At 41.7% G+C, this 19696-nt stretch overlaps 1 non-coding gene across 1 annotated transcript; it reads right to left on the reverse strand.

Moving 5' to 3' along the window:
* Positions 1 to 18394: 18394 nt before the first annotated feature.
* Positions 18395 to 18502, reverse strand: LOC111541162. Its single transcript, XR_002731206.2, has one exon. It is a non-coding gene; the product is annotated as a U6 spliceosomal RNA (small nuclear RNA).
* Between the last annotated feature and the right edge of the window lie 1194 nt (positions 18503 to 19696).

Here is a 19696-nt window from a genome sequence, read left to right on the forward strand (position 1 = left end):
ATTTATTTATTTATTTATTTATTTATTTATTTATTTATTTATTTATTGAGATGGAATCTTGCTTTGTCACCCAGGCTGGAGTGCAGTGGCGTGATACTGGCTCACTGCTGCTGGGTTCAAGCGATTCTTGTGCCTCAGCCTCTGGAGTATCTGGGATTACAGGCACATGACACCACGCCTGACTAATTTTTTTGTATTTTTAGTAGAGACGGGTTTTCACCATGTTGCCCAGGCTGGCCTCAAACTCCTGACCTCAGGTGATCCACCTGCCTTGGCCTCCCAAAGTGCTGGGATTACAGGCGTGAGCCACTGCGCCCGCTCATGGATTCCCTTTTAAAACAATCTGTGCCTGTGTATCCCTTGGAATGCCTTTATATAGTCCAGGCGTGCATACACCCCATTGTGAAGACTGCAGTATTAAAATTTACTACCTGAGCCCATGAGAGGACAGATTTCAGAAATTTGTCTCTCATGGTTCTGGAGAGTAGGAAGTCTGAGATAAAGGATCCAGCTGATTTGATTTCTGGAGAGGGCTCTCTTCTTGAATTCCAGACAGACGCCTTCTTGCTGTGTCCTCACAGAGTAGGGAGAGACAGAGGAAGAGAGAGTGAGAGAGAGAAACAGAGAGAGATATAAAGAGATAGATAGAGGGAGTTAGAGAGAGAGAGAGAAGTAGACAGAGAGAGAGAGAGAGAGAGCATGCTAGCGCTCTGGTGTCTCTTCTTAAAAGGGCTAGGAGGGCATGGTGGCTCACACCTGTAATCCCAGCACTTTCAGAGGCCAAGGAGGGCAGATCACTTGAGGTTAAGAGTTTGAGACCAGCCTAGCCAACATGGTGAAACCCCATCTCTACTAAAAATACAAAAATTAGCTGGGCGTGGTGGCACATGTCTGTAATGCCAGCTATTTGCAAGGCTGAGGCAGGAGGATCACTTGAGCCTGTGAGGTGGAGGTTGCAGTGAGCTGAGATCACGCCACTGCTCTCCAGCCTGGGCAACAGAGCAAGACTCCGTCTCAAAAAAAAAAAAAAAAAAAGAAAAAGAAAAAGAAAAACAAACAACAACAACAACAAAACAAAACAAAACAAAAAAAAAAAAACGAAAAAACGAGAAGATTAAAAAAGATAATGGATGTATATCAGGGTCCCCAATCCCCGGGCTGTGGACTGGTACCTGTCCATGGCCTGTTAGGAGCTGGGCCACATAGCAGGAAGTAAGCAGACGAAGGAGCGTTACCGCCTGAGTCCCGCCTTTCGTCAGGTCAGTGGCAGCATTAGATTCTCATAGGAGCACAAGCCCTATTGTGAACTGTGCACGTGAGGGATCTAGGTTTTGTGCTCCTTATAAGAATCTAATGCCTTATGATCTGTCACTCTCTCCCATCACCCCCAGATGGGACCATCTAGTTGCAGGGGAACAAGCTCAGGGCTCCCACAGATTCTACATTATGATGAGTTGTATAATTATCTCATATATTGCAATGCAATAATGATAGAAATAAAGCACGCAATAAATACAATGCTGTTGAATCATCCCCAAACCATCCCGTCCCTGTCCATGGAAAAGTCGTTTTCCGTGAAACTGGTCCCTGGTGCCAAAAAGGTTTGGGGCCACTAATGTCATAGTCTTTATGACTATGCCCAACACAATAGCATTTAATAAATGGAAGCTGTAATATAATAATATATCATTATTAACATTATTTTTATGTGAAAATAAACTCAGATGTATGAACAAGTATTGTGAAAATGCGCATACGTGTTAAAGATAAAACACGGACTTCATTCAGATTCCACTGTCCCCGTCTTGGGTTTCTTCCACTGAGACCCCTGGGAGAAGCAGCGTTTGCCATCCTTGGGGAAGCTCTAGTATAAGCCTTTTTCTTATGTTAAAATGCCAAAGCCTCTGTGAAAAGTAAGGATTTTTATTTAGTGTGTCTCTGATCTTTACCTGAGCTGAAATTTTGTTGAACGCAGAAGAGCGAACGCAAGCATGAAGGTTCTGTGAGCTGGAGCAGGGACTGGGGTGGCCCACGGGTGGAGAAGGCAATTTGCAGCATGAAATAGAGAAACTCCAACACTTACACCCCACTTTCCCCATTTCTCAGTTTGACCAAAGGTCTTGTCTCTACCTCTGCGTTCTCTCACCTCTTTTGTTGCGTTAGTCAAACGCTGTGTCCTTTACATCCATGGCATTTCTTCCTCCCTTGTTGCCCTGGAAACGGCTTCTGTTATCCAGACAGAGAGTTTTATTGATTTCTCTGCCTTCTTTCAACCCCTGCTTAAAAACAAGCACAATGTCATCAAATGAAATTCTTGTGTTTTAAGTAAAGTCTTCCTTGAAAAACTTGAACACTTACAAATAAGCATATTTACTTGTTTTCCCTTTAGTAATGAAACAACCTTATTTTTTTGTTGCACATTGCTTCCTCTATCTATAACCAAATTTAAGACTGCCTTTACTTTTTTTGTAGCATCTAATTCTATATTTGATTGAATGTATTTGTTTAATACATTTATGTTAATGTTAAAACACATTCTGGCATCTGTCCTGCCTCTGGTGGATAGTTTCATATAGAGATTTTTTTTTTTTTTTGAGACAGGGTCTTGCTCTGTTGTCCAGGCTGGAGTGCAGTAGTGAAATCACAGCTCACTGCAGCCTTGAACTCCTGGGCTCAAGGGATCCTCCCAAGTTAGCCTCTTGAGTACCTGGAACTACAGATGCATGCCACCATGCCCAGCGAATTTTTTTTTTTTTTTTTTTTTTTTTTTGAGATGGAGTCTCGCTGTGTTGGCCCAGGCTGTAGTGCAGTGACGTGATCTCAGCTCACTGCAAGTTCCGCCTCCTGGGTTCACACCATTCTCCTGCCTCAGCCTCCTGAGTAGCTGGGAGTAGCTGGGACTACAGGTGCCCACCACCATGCCTGGCTAATTTTTTTATTTTTAGTAGAGATGGGGTTTCACTGTGTTAGCCAGGATGGTCTCGATCTCCTGACCTTATGATCCGCCCGCCTCGGTCTCCCAAAGTGCTGGGATTACAGGCATGAGCTACTGCACCCAGCCCCCAGCTAATTTTTTAATTTTGGGGGGGTTGAAGGGAAAGGATCTTACTCCATTGCCCAGGTTGGAGTGCAGTGCACAATTACAGCTCACTACAACCTCAAACTTCCAGACTTAAATGATCCTCCTGCCTCAGCCTCCCTAGTAGCTGGGACTACAGGCATATGCCCCCTGCCTGGCAATTTTTTGTACTTTTTGTAGAGACAAGGTTTTGCCATGTAGCAACCCAGGTTGATCTTGAACTCCTGGGCTCAACCAATCCTCCCACTTCAGCACCTCCCAAAGTGCTGGGATTACAGGCATGAGCCATCACAGGTGGCCTGAGAGATTTAATGCAAAACCCTGACTACACACAGCGCTGCCGTATCAAAGAAGGAATTCCATGATTTAGGTGGTGCGTTACTCTTTTAAAGTAAATGTTTCACATAATGGAATTCTGGTACAGTGAAGCTTAACATTAGACCCAACATACAATAGCCTGAGCTTTGAAATGTCTTAAAATAACTATATTTCACATTTAGAAGAATTCTCAGAGATCACTGACGCCTTCAGTTCTTAGGGATAATTAATTTAATCAAGAGAGGAAACAATTTCAACAACCAAAATCTACTTCCTGTCTTGAAAAGGAAATAGCAAATTATTTCCTTAAAAAGAAAATAGCTAACACCTGATTGATGGATAAAAGCTGATGTACACGTGTCTCTATTCCTAATATTAGTATTACTAAGTCTACCTGTACACTAAAGTTCTGGGATCTGTGAGTACCAGTGACAGTGCCCTGCCCTCCCTCTCTTGGAGATGCTCCCAACTTGTTCTCTTTAGTGCTTCTGTAATCAGGGGGAGGGGGTCAAATAAATTATTCTTCATGTCCCTACCCCCCAGAGGGCGTGCACTTCCTCCCCTCTATTCAGGAAAGACACTCGTCCCCACGGCTGGGCTGGAGTGGTGAGCTGGTGTGTGGACACACATGGAAGCTTGTCCTTTTGAGGCTCTTCCTTCCCACTTCTCTCTGAGACCCTTACCTCTACCTATCCCGGCCCTTTCTCTCATTTGAGTAATTCACCTCTCTATCTCCTGTTTCTCCTTTCCCCAGCCCCAGTATTTCCTAGATTCATGGACAGCAAAAGCATGTTCCATGGGCTGATTCTCATCTTTCTCACCCTTAGTTTGATTAGTTCTTTGACTCTTTTTTTTTTAGACAGAGTCTCACTCTGTCACCCAGGCTGGAGTGCATCCAGTGGCACTATCTCGGCTCACTGCAACCTCCGCCTCCTGGGTTCAAGCGATTCTCATGCCCCAGCCTCCCAACAGGGGTGCGCCACAACGTCCAGCTAATTTTTTTGTAATTTTAGTAGAGATGGGGTTTGATGTATGGGCCAGGCGAATCTTGAACTCCTGGCCCAAGCAACCCACCAGCCTCGGCCTCCTAAAGTGCTGGGATTGAGCCACTGCGCCCGTTTTGAATCTTGGTTTTTATTTAAGAATGGGCTAAGGGAGGGTACCCTGGGATTAATTAAGGAAATACACACACAATCCCCAAAAGATATTATTTCAAAATATAACTGTCCTAAAAGAGTTTTTATAAGTTAGATCATTTTATTGTTTATTTATTTATTTATTTGAGACTAAGTCTTGCTCTGTTGCCAGGCTGGAGTGCAGTGGCACAATCTTGGCTCACTGTAACCCTCCGCCTCCCGGGTTCAAGCGATTCTCCTGCCTCAGCCTCCCGAGTAGCTGGGTCTACAGGTGCCAGCCACCACATCTGGCTAATTTTTGTATTTTTAGTAGAGATGGGGTTTCATCATGTTGGCCGGGCTGGTCTCAAAGTCCTGACCTCAGGTGATCTGCACATGTCAGCCTCCCAAAGTGCTAGGATTATAGACATGAGCCACAGTGTCTGGCCAAATTAGATCATTTTAGAGCTGCAAATGCTTAGAAATTATTAGTCCAGTTCTTTCATTTGTTAATGGGGAAACTGAGGTCAGAGATGTTAAAGGACTTGCTTGAAGTCACCTAGTTAGTGGCAGAGGCCATGTCACAGAGTCCATATCTCCAAGCTTTCAGGCCAGTATTATTTCCTGAGCATTGCACTGTCTCTTATGTCAGGACTCAATTATTACATTAAAAGTTCCCCATCATCTGTAATTTATACAGGCTGTTAGAACACTTGTAAAAACTGTATCGTCTTGATACATATGTCAAAAGAACTTGAATAGTCTAAATCCAGCCTCACATTTCTCAAGGAATTCGGAAGGGAATATTTCTTGCTCATTCCAGATAGTTGGTTACTTGTCACCAAATTGAAGAAGTGGCTTAGAAGAGATGGTTGCTCTAGGTTACCGCGTAATAAAGCAATAAATCATTAACCAATCAAGTTATGTAGCTTCTGGCTGAAAAATTGCTACCAGAACTCAATTTTGGGGAGCAGACTGGCAGGAAATGTGAAGGATTCTTACCCATGGCACTCAATGAAAGTGGATATAGCCTCTCCATACTCATTATTTCTTCCTGGTTTTAGAGGTCAGCAGCCTATTTTAATTAACTCAAACCTTCATGTGTCACATCTTGTCTGGACCTCAGCATTTCTGGAAGAAACAGAAAATAGGATTCAAATAGCCAGGCTTCCAGCAGGCCAGTCATTATCTTTGGAATTTGGTCCTCTGCTCTGGACTAAGGACGCTGTGGTGTAGTGTGCTGTATGTGCCACTAGAGGGCACTTTCCCCCTTGCTTTGGAATCTTAAGTTTTCCAGAAACTGGAGTTTGGAATCGTGTGTATCTGTCCCTGTGTCCACATGTTAGTAAATTTTTGGTGACTACAATGAAATACTCTCCCTGTACAACAATGGCACTCTGCAATCCTTAACAGATGTGATTGCTGATGGGGATAGTTACAATTCATTCTAGTCAATTAAGAGGAAATTGATGAAGGTGTTACTGCCCAGGGGTGAGCAGAAAGCAGTCTAAATGTTTGGACTGGAAAAGGACTAGGAAGAGCTAATACCGTATGCTTTGGTTGTCAGCCTTAGAAGACAGGCATTCCGAATAATAATATGATTTAACAAGACAAATAGGGCAGACACATAGGATAAGCCCCATCCGACACAGGTGTGTAACTAGCAGCCACCTGGTACATTCAGATTCTACAAAGGAAGAAAGGTAGACAAATACTGGGTTTAAAATATCTATCTGGCCAGATGCAATAACTCAGACCAGTAATCCCAATGCTTTGGGAGGCCAAGGTGGGCAGATCACTTGAGCCCAGGAGTTCAAGACCAGCCTGGACAAAAATGGTGAGACTTCATCTCTACAAAAAGTTCAAAAATTAGCCACGTGTGGTGGCGCATGCCTGTAGTCTCCACTCTTTGGGAGGCCGAAGCAGGAGGATTGCTGGACTGTGGGAGGCGGAGGCTGCAGTGAGATGTGTTACACCACTGCACTCCAGCCTGAGTGACAAAGAGAGACCCTGTCTCACAAAAGAAAAGATAATTAAAAAGAAAAAAGCTATGTATCCATCTGTCTATCTATCTATCTATCTATCTATCTATCTATCTATCTATCTATCTATCCATCCATCCATCCATTTGTCTATCTATATCTATCTCTTCTTAGGAGTAGAAAGATCAAAAGAGTTTGAGTGAAATAGGTCATCGAATACTGTAGAGAAGATAAGAAGGGAGATACATTTTAAAGTGTTTAATGCCCCTGTCCCCAAGTAGTATAGAGATCATTGCATTGGAAACATCTGAGGACAGGGCTAAGCAACGATCAAATGTACACATGGGTCATGATCCTTCCTTTGGGCAGAAATGACTGTTATTTGAAAGGGCAGTGGGTGGGGACTTGTAACCATACACATACTTAATAAGAAACTTGAACAAACTCTCAATGCATAAAAGAAAGAACCTGGATTGGAAATGTTGCAGAATGACTATAAGCCTCATTGAGCTCTGCAAAAGAGATACGTCTTCCCCCAGTGACCCAGTGACCTTGAAGCACCCAGGTTCACCACTCTGCTTGACTGCCTCTGTCCATTCCTTCTCACTTTCAGAATAAAACCACTTCCTTCACCCCCCTGACAAGGGGAACAATCTATTGACTTAGAGTTTCACCTTAGATTCCCTTTGACAAATTCCATGTCTCACCTGTGACTCTGGGCATCATGGCTAATTTTCAGGTCACCTCCTCTCAGTGCATTCTGAACTGTATGGTCCTTCCCATAAACCCCTCAGTGGGCGTGGTCTCCAGGGTCCAGGCTTATCTATCCTGGCCTGTCACGTGAAGTTTTTGAAAGCCAGGGGTTCTTTGTGTTTTCTGAACAGCCTAGAACATGATTCTTTAACCTGAGTGTGGTGGCTCGTGGCTGTAATCCCAGCACTTTGGGAGGCTGGGGTGGGCGGATCACCTGAGGTCAGGAGCTTGAGATCAGCCTGGCCAACATGGTGAAATCCTGTCTCTACCAAAAATACAAAAGTTAGCCGGGCGTGGCAGCATGTACCTGTAGTCCCAGCTACTTGGGAGACTGAGGTGAGAGGATCACCCAATCCTAGGATGTTGAGGCTGCAGTGAGCTGAGATTATACCACTGCACTCCAGCCTGGAAACCAGAGAGAGACCCTGCCGCAAAAACGAAACAAAACAAAACAAAACAAGAAAAGGATTCTTTGCATAAAATGGTAGTACTTTAGATTTGAAATAATAAGGGTCATGAAGTCTAGCCTTCTATTAAAGAGTTAACATTGAATAAATGCTCAATGACTACTGGTATCCTACCAAACTTCTAAATTTCCTTTGTGAGGTGTTTAAAATAAAACTGCTATAAACATCTGTGTACAGGTTTTTCATGAGCATTAAGGTTTCATTTCTCTGGGATAAATGCCCAGGAGTACAATGGCTGGGTCATAAGATTTGCATAAGTTACATGTTTAGTTTTTTTTTTTTTTTTTTTTTGAGACAAGGTCTAGCTCTAGCTCTGTTACGCAGGCTGAAGTGCAGTGGCAGGATCACAGCTCATTGCAGCCTTGACTTCCTGGGCTTATGTGATCCTGCCATCTCAGCCTCTGCAGTAGTTAGGACTGTAGGTGCACACTGCCACACCTAACTAATTTAAAAAGAAATTTGTAGTGACAGGGTCTCTCTATGTTGCTCAGGCTTGTGTTTAGTTCTTTTGTTTGTTTGTTTTAGAAAAGGTCTGACTGTATTGCCTAGGCTGAAATGCAGTGGTGTGATCTTGGCTCACTGCAACCTCTTCCTCCTGAGTTCAAGTGATTATCCTGCCTCAGCCTCCCAATAGCTGGGATCACAGGTGTGTGCCACCACGTCTGGCTAAGTTTTTGCATTTTTAGTAGAGATGGGGTTTCTCCATGTTGGTCAGGCTGATCTCGAACTCCTGACCTCAGGTGATCCACCCACCTCGGCCTCCCAAAGTGCTAGGATTACAGGTACGAGGCACCGTGCCAGGCCAAGAGTGGGCTTTTGTTTGGGTCTTTTTTTGGCTGTAACTGCTGAAGTTTCAGAGTTGCTGGCTTCTTTAGCTCTGGGTTTGGAATATATGAGGCAAAAAGAAAACTGAGGGAACTCATCACCACATTGCCCTTGGATCCTAAGGCTCCCTCACTGGTCTACTTTCTTCTCTCCATCTTTCAGAGTCTTCTTATGTTTGTCTTCTATCGGGGACCCCACCCCCAATGTTCAACATGGGTTCCTTTCTATTTCCCTAAGAGTCTGAGAAATAAAGGGAAAGAGTACAAAAGAGAGAAATTTAAAGCTGGGTGTCCGGGGGAGACATCACATGTCGGCAGATTCCATGATACTCCCTGAACCATAAAACTAGCAAGTTTTTATTAGCGATTTTCAAAAGGGGAGGGAGTGTACGAATAGGGTGTGGGTCACAGAGATCACGTACTTCACGAGGTAATAAAATATCACAAAGCAAATGGAGGCAGGGCGAGATCACAGGACCACAGGATAGGGCGAAATTATAATTGCTAATGAGGTTTCGGCACACATTGTCATTGATAACATCTTATCAGGAGACAGGATTTGAGAGCAGACAACTGGTCTGACCAAAATTTATTAGGCAGGAATTTCCTTCTCCTAATAAGCCTGGGAGCGCTATGGGAGACTGGGGCTTATTTCATCCCTTTGTCTACGACTGTAAAAGACAACCATCCTCGAAGCGGCCATTTTAGAGGCCTACCCTCAGGGATGCATTCTCTTTCTCAGGGATGTTCCTTGCTGAAAAAAAAGAATTCAGTGATAGCTCTCCTATTTGCTTTTGAAAGGAGAGAAATATGGCTCTGTTCCACCTGGCTTACAGGCAGTCAGAGTTTAAAGTTAGCTCCCTTGTTCTGTGAACATTGCTGTCATCCTGTTCTTTTTTCAAGGTGCCCAGATTTCACATTGTTCAAGCACACATGCTCTACAAACAATTTGTGCAGTTAACGTAATCATCACAGGATCCTGAGGCGACATACATCCTCCTCAGCCTACGAAGATGATGGGATTAAGAGATTAAAGTAAAGACAGGCATAGGAAATCACAAGGGTATTGATTGGGGAAGTGATAAGTGTCCATGAAATCTTCACAATTTATGTTCAGAGATAGCAGTAAAGACAGGTGTAAGAAATTATAGAAGTATTAATTTGGGGAACTAATACATGCCCATGAAATCTTCACAATTTATGTTCTTCTGCCATGGCTTCCGCTAGTCCTTCTGTTCGGGGTCCCTGACTTCCCACAACAGTCTTCTATATATTGTCCAGGGGCTTTGTATTAGTCCCTTTTGCATTTCTATAAAGAAATACCTAGGACTTGCTAATTTATAAAGAAAAGGGGTTATTTGGCTCATAGTTCTGCAGGCTGTGCAAGCATGGCACCAGCACCTGCCTGGCTTCTGGTGAGACCTCAGTAAGCTTTTACTCATGGTGGAAGGTGAAGGGGAAGCAGATGTGTCACAGGGCGAGAGAGGGAGCAAGAGAAGGAGCCAAGCTCTTTAAAACAACTAGCTCTCAAGTGAACTAGTAGAGCAGGAACTCATTCATTATCGGCAGATAGCACCAAGCCCTTCATGAGTGAACTGCTCCCATGATCCAAACAGCTCCAACCAGGCCCCACCACCAACACTGGGAATGACATTTCAGCATGAGATTTGGAGGGTACAAACATCCAAACTATATCAGGTTTCACTTGTGCTTAGCAGAAAGGAAAAGAAAAAGTATGTTTACTTGGCTGGGCATGGTGGCTCACACCTGTAATCCCAGCACTTTGGCAGGCTGAGGTGGGTGAATCATGAGGTCGAGAGATAGAGACACTCCTGGCCAACATGATGAAAACTCGTCTCTACTTAAAATACAAAAATTAGCTGGGCGTGGTGGTACACGCCTGCAGTCCCAGCTACTGGGAAGGCTGAGGCAGGAGAATCACTTGAACCTGGGAGGCGGAAGTTGCAGTGAGCCAAGATCACAGCACCGCACTCCAGCCTGGGTGACAGAGTAAGACTCCATCTCAAAAAAAAAAAAAAAAAGAGAAAAGAAAAGAAGAAGGAAAAGAAAAGGTATGTTTACTTCATCTTTTCAGAAGAGAAATTTGATTTTCCCATATTTTAAATGAAGTTGGTCTATAATATTCTCTAAAGATTTTTTCAGCTCAAAAGATTTTGTTGTGCTACAATGTATGAAATCCCTGTTTGCCTTTTTTGTGTTTCACTGAGAATATTAAAGCAAATAAGAAGGCCATTAGCCTAAGATTGTCTCTGCACCAGGAGCTCTTATGTAAGGAGCCAAAACTTAACTTAGACACATTTCTTGTAACTGACTTTAAAAAAATACAAAAACAACAACAACAAACCCACAACAACATCAGCCTCAGCCAATCACAAACAACCAGTAGATTTGTTGTTTAGCCAGGAATCTCCCATCAAACCATATCCAAATAAGGCAAATGCCTACCCATAGCCAATCAAATAATTTCTGAACTTTGCTTCCAGGCTCAGCCTATAAAAGCTCACTGCTCACATTGTTGGAGTGGAGCTCTCTGAACCCCATCCAGTTTTGAGTGCTGCCCGATTCATGAATTGGTTTTGCTCAAATATACTCTGTTAAATTAATTTTGTCTCAAGTTTTTCTTTTAACAGGAATCATAGTCACTGCTCTATAAACATGTTTTCTAGTTTCTACTTTATAATGTACCCACTCCCTATGTGTTTTCTGCTGGGTTGGGAGAAACAAAGGAAAGTTCTTAAGATAGTGTCACTCTCCCCTTCAGTAAAAAGGTCAAACTGTTTTATCTTTGGTGAGGTGGTGTTTGCTTTGGGAGAAACCCCACTTGAGAACATGGAAGGTCCAGGAATGCCAGAATTAGATGAAGTGTAAAAAAGTTTGAGAACCACCGATCTGGGGTAAAATATCCTCAGTATCTTATACAAAGAATCTTAGGTGTTATCCATTTTAAAGACATTTCTAAAATGCTAAATCAAATACTGCCAGTAAAAACTGACATCAGCATATGTTTCTGGGATTCTTTATTATTTCATTTTTGAGCTTGTATCCCAAACAAGATGGTTTAGTCCTTAAAATTGGCTACACTGACATGCATATCAGTGTAAAAATTTGTTCAAATGTTAATGCAAGGAAATGCTGTTAATTTCTTATTTAACCTAATACAAAAATGTGGACTTTTATTTATTCAGCTAGCATTTATTATCCCCCCAGATAGATCTCCCACTTGCTTAGTCATACCCTAACTTCACTGGCCCTGCTTTTCTACCTTTTACCTGAACTCATTCCTGCAGAAACATCTCTCACTCCTTTTATTTCTTCCCTCTTCCCATTATCTTCATTCAGTTGCTCACCAATGAATTTTTTTTACATTAAAGCAAAGATAATAAAACTTTTTAAATTGATCATCTAAGCAATATGATTTAATATAAACAGAACACTAATTATTCTGTATATTAATCTGTTTCTTAGTTGTGTTTTTCATATGGATGAATTTTCAGTGTAGTTTACTTAACCTTTTATTGAGATATAATTCCCCCATGATCAAATTCTCCATTTTCAAGTGTCTAATTCAGTCATTTTTAGAATATTCATAAAGTTGTGAGAAGTCCATGAAGAGACTGAGGGAGATGAGTGAAGGAGGTGGAGGGTAGAGTTTGAGGTAGGGATTGATGTAGGGATATCCATTTACAATGCCCTAAAGGATATAGAAATAAAGGATAGCGTGCTGGGGTAATAGACAAAGTCATGGGAGGGTGTGTTGGCCTCAATACCGAGACTGAAATGCAGAAGAGCAGAAGGTACCAGCAGGTGGAAGAAGAAGAAGTTTAGATCCTTGCCCTGAATGAGTTTAAACCCAACTGGAACTGGGGACCCATTCAATGTAACTGTGCTGGTGAAATGCGGGATTAGGAACAGAGTCCATCTCTCCTCAGCTGGCAAAGTCTGCTCCAGGCTGGCAGGCCTACTCACTGCTGTTGGTATAGTCTTGGGCATCCCTCTATGCTTTTACTTAGGCTGTTATTCCATTCTGAACGCCATCCCTAGAGCTCACCAATCACTCATTGCCTACCTCACATCCTCTGTGAAATATTTCCTAAGGGATCCTTTCTGCACCAAGCTCTCTGAAAGCCCATTGCATTTTAACTAAAACCTCACAATGCAGTAGTCATTGTATATTGTACAATGCTGTCTGATCACCAGTTGCCGGATAATCTTGATCTTGAAGGCTAATTAACAATCCTGCCTTGCCAATAACTGTCAATAGCTTGCATTTTCAATATTTCCTTCCAGGTGTTCCTTCAAAGGGTCCTTACCAGGAAAAGACTGGTGATCACTGCCGTAGGGGGAAGAAAAGATCTAGAAAATACAGATTGACCTCCTCTATATTTCCATACTGTTATTGAGGCAAGAAGTTAACGCAATAGAATATTTATGCACACACAAACACACACAGAAAATATAGATCAGTCACCCTCAAACATTTTGCTTATATATCATAATAATTTTGATCTACTATCTATTGTTTTGCACATTTTAAGGTTGACATTTAAGTTTTGTTGTAAGTTTCAAGTTGTTGCAAAAGATGAAATGTATTCATTCATAACAGTATTCAAAATAAGAATATTAAAACTTAAAAATAAGGCTGGGCATGGTGGCTCATGTCTGTAATCCCAGCACTTTGTGAGGCCGAGGTGGGTGGCTCACCTGAGGTCAGGAGTTCAAGACCAACATGGCAAAACCTCATCTCCACTAAAATTACAAAAATTAGCTGGGTGTGGTGGTGTGCACCTGTAGTCCCAGCTACTCAGGAGGCTGAGATGGGAGGATCACATGAGCCTGGGAGGCAGAGGTTGCAGTGAACGGACACTGTGACACTGCACTCCAGCCTGGGTGACAGAGTGAGACCCTGTCTCAAAAAACAAAAACAAAACAAAAACAAAAACTATAACATTATTAATTTACTCATCATTTAAGAATACAAGTTATTTTGTAAATGAACATAACTTTTAGATTGTTCCCTTTCTCCTTAAAATTATATTTCAATTCTACTTCCCTATAGAATTATATCTTAGTATAATAATACATTTTATGTCTTTTACTGATCAGTCTATTACAGTTTTCCTCAACACAACCATAAAAATATTTTTAAAGTCCCTGTAACTATAAGTTATAGTGTTAAAAATAAACATAGATTGAGTAATTTTTATTATACAATTGATCCAAAACAACCTATATATTGTGTATACTTTGAAGATAGCTACACATAAAAAGTAAGAGTTTATTGGAAGTGCATCTATTCATGAGATGTGTATTTTTCCAATTAGTTCACATATTTATGAATGAATGCTACGTGATGCTAGAGCTCTGAAATGTGGTTAAATATAAATTATATTCCTAGTTTTACGTGTGTGTGTGTGTGTGTGTGTGTGTGTGACAGGATCTCACTCTGTCATCTAGGCTGGAGTGTAGTGGTACAATTCTAGTTCACTGCAGCCTCGAACTCCTGGGCTTAAGCAATCCTCTTGTCTCAGCTTCTCAAGTAGCTAGGACAGCAGGCACGCACCACCATGCCCAGCCTTACATGCCCAGTTAATTTTTACATTTTCTGTAGAGACAGGTTCTTGCTGTATTGCCCAGGTTAGTCTCAAACTCCTGGCCTCAAGTGATCCACCTTGGCCTTCTAAAGTGCTAGGATTATAGACATGAACCACCATGCTTGGCCTACTTTTTCTTCTTTTAAGATGGGGTCTCTCTGTGTTGTCCAAGCTGGAGCTCAGTGGCCATTCACAGGTGTGAGCACACGTCAGCCTCAAACTCCTGGCCTCAAGTGATCCACCCACCTCAGCTTCCCAAGTAGCTGGAACTACAGATGAAAGTCACAGTACTCAGCTCCTAATTTCATTCTTTTTTTTTTTTTGGCAGAGTCTTGTACTGTTGCCCAGGTTAAAGTGCAGTGGTACCATTTTGACTCACTGCAAGTTCCACCTCCTAGGCCCAAAAGATTCTCCTGCCCCAGCCTCCTGAATAGCTGGGACTACAGGCCAACACCCCACACCTGGTTAATATTCTTTATTTTTTTATAGAGATGAGGTTTCACTATGTTGCCCAGGCTGGTCTCAAACACCTGGGCTCAAGCAATTCTCCTACCTCAGACTCTCTAATTTTACTTTTATAACTAAGTGTAAACACTGATAAAATTAGCTCTTTAATAATTAGATGAGAATTGATGTACTTTAAAAACTTTTAAAAATGTTTTGTTTTATTATAGTAAGAACATATAACATGAGATGTGTCCTCTTAGCAAATTTTTAAGTGTGAAATTTTATTGTTGACAAAGAGCTTATTCATCTAGTTCAATTAAAACTTTATGTCTATTTTTAATAACTCCCCATTTCCTTCTCCCCCCGGCCTTTGGCAACCTCTACTCCACTCTTTGACCCTAGGAATTCAATAATTTTGGATACTTCATATAAGTAGAATCATGTAGTATTTGTTATCCTGTAACTGGCTTATTTCACTTAGCAACCGGTCCTCAAAGTTCATCCTGATTGTTGTGTATTGCAGGATTTCCATCTTTTTAAATGCTAAGTAATATCCCATTGTATGCATGTATCACATTTTCTTTATCCATTTATCTGTTGATGGGCCTTTAGGTTTTTTCCACATGTTGAATAATGATGTGGTGAACATGGGAATGCTAATACCTCCTCAAGATCCTGACTTTAATTCTTTTGGGTAAATACCCAGGATTACCCAATTATGATAGAAAAATTAAAATTGTGATTTTACATTTTTAAGGAGCTACCACACTGGTTTTCATAGGGCTGCACCATTTTGCATTCCGACCAACAGGGCACAAGAGTTCCAATTTCTCCACAACTGTGCCAATCATTGTTATCTTTTGGTTTTTCAATGATAGCTATTTTAGTAGGTGTAAAGTGATATCTTGTGGTGATTTTGATATATTTTGTTATAACAAGTTAATCATTCCTTGAACTCTGAATTATGTGCTAAAAAATCACATGATGGTCTCTCACCAAAAATTACTTTAAGTGATACATCAAGTGACAAGTCAATTAGGTATTCCTCTACTTTTGTTAAAAGCAAATTGGAAATTGTCTGAATTGCAAAAGGTTTATTATCCAGATATTCAATTATTCAAATTGTGTGTATTGAAGTGCATTGTGCTGCATATAAAAACTTCTCAGCTTGTCATTCGGTCATGCTGAGAAGTTTTTATACCCAGCACAATGCACTTTGATAGGATTTGGAATGTGGGAGAAGGAAGACTTTTCTTGGTAAAAAGGAAAGCCTTGGCCTCAGGCATGTTCTCAGGGGACTCATGGACATTGAGGACCTGGTAACTGATGCCCCTAAGTAATCAGGGCCTGTTTATTTCTTCCTCCAGGGGAAGGTGTATCCCACTTTGGAGACTGAGGGCATAGACAGTATATGGTAGAATTAGGGTTCCAGAGTTGTAAAGATGGCAGTTTGAATCTTAAATTCTGACATATATTGCCAGTGTGATGCTGTTCAATTAATATAATCTTGCTAAATCTAGTTCCCTCTTCCATAATATAAGGATAATAAGTATATCTGTCACTGAGTGTTGTTGTGAGGATTAAATAAAAACAAGCAGACAAAGGTGAAAAGCAAAGGGCCTGGAACATAGTAAGCAAGTGGTGGTTAATTTTATGTATTGGCTTGGCTGCGTAAGGGATGCTCAGATAGCTGGTAGAACATTGTTTCTGGCTGTGTCTGTGAGGGTGTTTCTGGAAGAGATTAGCATTTGAATCAATGGACTGAATAAAGAAGTTCTGCCCTCACCAATGTGGACAGCATCATCCAATCCTTTGAAGACCTGGAGAAAACATAAAGGAGGAGGAAGGGTGAATTCCATCTTTGTTCTTGAGCCAGGACATCCATCCTCTCCTGCCCTTGGACATTGGAGCTTCTGATTCTCAGATCTTTGGACTCTAGGGTCTACACCAGCAATCTTCCTGGTGTTCTCAGGCTTTTGGACTAGGATTGAATCAGACCATCAGCTTTCCTGGGTCCCCAGCTTGTAGACCACATATTATGGGAATTATCTGGTTCCATAATCCTGTGATCGAATTCCCATAGCCAATTCCCGGTTCTCCTCTTACATATCCATATTGGTTCTATGCCACATATCCTATTGGTTCTATTTTTTCTGGAAAGCTTAAGCACCCAACAAAAGTTTTCTTTTTCTCTCCCTCTCTCCTTCTTTCTCTTTCTCTCTGCTACATATCAGGCCTTCCTTGAAGCATTTTATATGGATTATTTTATATAGTCTCCCAGCAACTCTGTGAAGCATGGATTGTATTATTCCCCTTTTAAGAATGAAGGAATTGAAGCCCCGAGAAGGCTAAGTAACAAAGTTAATAGGTGGTAGAAGATGCATTCAAGACCAGACAGCCTGACCCCAGGGCCTGCACTCCTAGTCTTGACCCTTCACAGTAGGTGGCACAAGAAAGTCCAATTCTGTTCCAGTGTTTAGACCACATACTTGTTGGCCAGTCCTCTAATGAAAACAAAACCTCCAGAAATAGGAATGTTCATGAACTTTCTTCTAAGTTCATTCAACCAGTCTTCGTTCCCCTGAAGGTTTACTGCCCAGCAGCTACTGAAAAAAAGGCTCAGTCATCCAGACCCTACAAATCTAGTTTTACAAAGCTAGCTGGGGATATTGTTATCACGATATAAGATTGTTTGCCATATTTTCAGGATGTCAGACAATTTTTCTCCCGCTTTGCATGCTGGTAAAGTACAGACTTGCCCTGACCCTATCCTGAACAGCCTTGTCCTCTCCAGGCTTTAAGTGCTCAAAGAAATGGTCTAACACAGCCTCCTCGCCTCTTGCTGAGGTCTTTAAGGTTGAATTTCCTTATTGGGCATTACTGAAATGTTTGGTTGAATCAGTCCTGTGTTAGGACCCTGAGGCACTGGGTGAGGCTCAGCAGCTTGTTACAATGTTTATTTTAATTAGATTCTAGCAATTGCAGCCTGTGCAGTGTAGATGTCCTAGGGCTGCCATTGTCTGCCATTCAGGGAACTTGGAAATGGAGCTCTTTTCTGAGATCTGTGGGCATTAGGGAGAGGTGAAGAGGGGATGGAGTTATGTTTGAAAGTATGAGGAGTCAATGGAAAAGCTAGGTTCTTGACTATGCCTGATTGGTCAATGACATGGCCACAGTTTGGTAACTGGCTGTGCAGGTCTGGATTCTGGTTAGCAACAGTCCTGTACATCTGGCAACACTATGGTGTGTCTCTGTGGCAGCTTATTTTGAGCGTCACGGCTATTACCCAGAGTCAGGAGTAATGTCTTTCATTCTGAGACATCTAAACCTCCAACCACAGGCATGTTTTCTTCCAGGGCAGAGGGCAAATGCAATTACATCTGTGACCAATTTGCACAGCTGGGAGCTCAGCGTCCTGACAGAGACATTTATTTGAGATTCAAGTCTCTGGGGAGCTGGGTCACCAGACAGGAAGTAAGGTCCAGCAAGCATGTGTTGTCTACTATGTGAATGCTTGTTAGGCTGGGCCAGGAGAACAAAACAAAACAACACAGATTGTCAACTTAAGCTTTTAGAAGCAAAAAATAGCCTTCTCTGTCTACAAACCAGGTTTCTCAGGGCATAGAGGAAAATAAGAATATCAAATAAGACAGTTGCCACTGACCCCAGTACAAACATAGCACGCACATGGGACATGGAACTCATGGAAGGGGCGGATTCCTGGGAGTCAAAGCCCTGGTTTCCAGTTGTGGTTCTACCACTGTGAACTGTGGTATCCTGGGCAAGTCACTTTGCTCAGGCTTTTTTTTTTTTTTTCAGAATTTTTGTGTCATTTTTGCTCAGGGGCCATGCTAATCTTCTCTGTATCATTCCAATTTTAGTATATGTGCTGCTGAAGCAAGCACCTTTTTTTTTTTCTTTTCTTTTCTTTTTTTTTTTTGAGACGGGGTCTCACTCTGTCACCCAGGCTGGAGCGCAGTAATGCGATCACGGCTCACTGCAACTTTGACCGCCCGCGCTCAAGCTATCCTTCCATCAGCCTCCCCAGTAGCTGGAACTACAGGCCTTTTCTGGAGCTGGAAGATAAAGAAAAACACCACAAAAACATTGAATAGACAAATCCAGAGCCCAGCCTAATGACTCTATTTAGTATTTATCCATAGGACAATGTCTCTGGATTTTATTTATTTATTTTGTCTCCCAATGGCTTTATTGAGACATAATTCACATACCATACAATTCACCAATATAGAATGTACAAGTCAGTGGTTTTTAGTATGTTCATAGAGTCGTGCAGCCATCATCACAACCAATTTAAAACATTTTTATAACCCAAAAAAGAAACCTGCCACACTCCTTATTTCTTAGCCATCACCTCTCAAGGCCTCCCCTGATTCCTTCCAGCCTTAGGCAACCAATGATCTACTCTCTGTTTCTATAGATTTGCCTATTCCGGACATTTCTTACAAATGGAATAATACAGTATGTTGTCTTTAGTGATTGGTTTCCTTCACTTAGCATAATCTTTTCAAAGTTCATCCATATTACAGCATGTATCAGTACTTCATTTCTTTTTACTTCCAAAAAGTATACAGTTACATGGAAATACCATATTGTGTTTATTCATTTGTCCATTGATGGACATTTGGGCCATTTCTACTTTTTAGCTCTTACGAACAATATTCTGTGAACACTAGTGGACAAGTTTATGTGTGAACATATGCTTTCATTTCTTTTGGGTATATACCTAAGAGTAGAGTTGCTGGCTCATACAGTAACTTTGTGTTTAACCTTTCGTGTAACAGCCAGACTGCTTTCCAAGGCAGCTGCACCACTTTATCTTATTAAATTTTTTTTTTTTTTTATTTTAGATTCAGGGAGTACATGTGCAGGTTTGTTACACGTATATATTGCATGATGCTGATTTGGGTTTCTATTGAACCCATCACCTTAATGCTGAACGTAGTAACCAACAGGTAGCTTTTTCAACCCTTGCCTCCCATCCTTATTCATCACCTTGGAGTCCCCAGTTCCTATTGTTCCCATCTTTATGTCTATGTGTACCCAATGTTTAGTTCTGACTTATAAGTGAGAACATG

The sequence above is a fragment of the Piliocolobus tephrosceles genome, chromosome 5, assembly GCF_002776525.5.
Source record: "Piliocolobus tephrosceles isolate RC106 chromosome 5, ASM277652v3, whole genome shotgun sequence".
In the NCBI taxonomy this organism is placed as follows: Eukaryota; Metazoa; Chordata; class Mammalia; order Primates; family Cercopithecidae; genus Piliocolobus; species Piliocolobus tephrosceles.